We start from the raw sequence: 1,486 nt of genomic DNA on the forward strand, positions 1-1,486 counted from the left end.
TGTGTTTGGGGTCTCCTTTTTGCAGGCTCCAGGTTCGTAGTTCCCGTTGTTTTTGGTGTCTGTCCCCAGTGGCTAAAGTTGGTTCAGTGGGTTGTGTAGGCTTCCTGGTGGAGGGGACTAGTGCCTGTGTTCTGGTGGATGAGGCTGGATCTTGTCTTTCTGGTAGGCAGGTCCACGTCTGGTCGTGTGTTTTGGGGTGTTGTGGACTTATTATGATTTTAGGCAGCCTCTCTCCTAATGGGTGTTTTTGTGTTCCTGTCTTGCTTTTTGTTTGGCATAGGATGTCCAGCACTTTAGTTTGCTGGTCATGGAGTAAAGCTGGGTGCTGGTGTTGAGATGGAGATCTCTGGGAGATTTTCGCCATTTGATATTACGTGGAGCTGGGAGGTCTCTTGTGGACCAGTGTCCTGAAGTTGGCTCTCCCACCTCAGAGGCACAGCACTGACTGCTGGCTGCAGCACCAAGAGCCTTTCATCCACATGGCTCAGAATAAAAGGGAGAAAAAGTAGAAGGAAGGAAAGAAAGAAAGAAAGAAAGAAAGAAAGAAAGAAAGAAAGAAAGAAAGAAAGAAAGAAAGAAAGAAAGAAAGAAATAGGATAAAAGAAAATAAAGTAAGATAAAATAAAATAAAGTTATTAAAATAAGAAATAATTATTAAGAAAAAAAATTTTTTAAGTACAAAGAAAAAAACAAAAATGGACAATTAGAACCCTAGGACAAATGGTGAAAGCTAAGGTATACAGACAAAATCTCACACAGAAGCATACACATACACACTCACAAAAAGAGACAAAGGGGAAAAAATAATAAATTTTGCTCTCAAAGTCCACCTCCTCAATTTGGGATGATCTGTTGTCTATTCAGGTATTCCACAGATGCAGGGTACATCAAGTTGATTGTGGAGATTTAATCTGCTGCTCCTGAGGCTGCTGGGAGAGATTTCCCTTTCTCTTCTTTGTTTGCAGAGCTCCCGGGGCTCAGCTTTGGATTTGGCCCCGTCTCTGCGTGTAGGTCGCCGGAGGGCGTCTGTTCTTCGCTGACAGGACGGAGTTAGAGGTGCAGCTGATTCAGGGGCTCTGGCTCACTCAGGCCCGGGGGAGGGAGGGGCATGATGCGGGGCAAGCCTGCGGCGGCAGAGGCCGGTGGGATGTTGCACCAGCCTGAGGCCCGCTGTGCATTCTCCCGGGGAAGTTGTCCCTGGATCACCCTAGCTGTGGTGCGCTGCACAGGCTCCCAGGAGGGGAGGTGGGGATAGTGACCTGTGCTCATACACAGGCTTCCTGGTGGCAGCAGCAGCAGCCTTAATGTCTCATGCCCGTCTCGGTGGTCTGCTGAGCATTACTTTTGTAAATAAAAACACAACCAGGTTTATCTCATGCTGTCATAGTTTTATCTTAGTTATTTTGCTTACTAAAAATTAGTGTACATGTTCCCCCCAGTCCCTGGAAAGACTGCCGAAATATACATCTATAAAAGGAATTATCTT

The 1,486-nt window shown here is 46.1% G+C and overlaps 1 long non-coding RNA gene across 1 annotated transcript; it reads left to right on the forward strand.

The window, feature by feature from the left end:
* Positions 1-315: 315 nt before the first annotated feature.
* Positions 316-670, forward strand: LOC309978511. Its single transcript, XR_014327134.1, has 2 exons — positions 316-505; positions 546-670. It is a non-coding gene; the product is annotated as an uncharacterized lncRNA (long non-coding RNA).
* The last annotated feature ends 816 nt before the right edge of the window (positions 671-1,486 follow it).

Source organism: Leucopleurus acutus (genome assembly GCF_964270905.1).
Source record: "Leucopleurus acutus genome assembly, chromosome: X".
Taxonomy (NCBI): domain Eukaryota; kingdom Metazoa; phylum Chordata; class Mammalia; order Artiodactyla; family Delphinidae; genus Leucopleurus; species Leucopleurus acutus.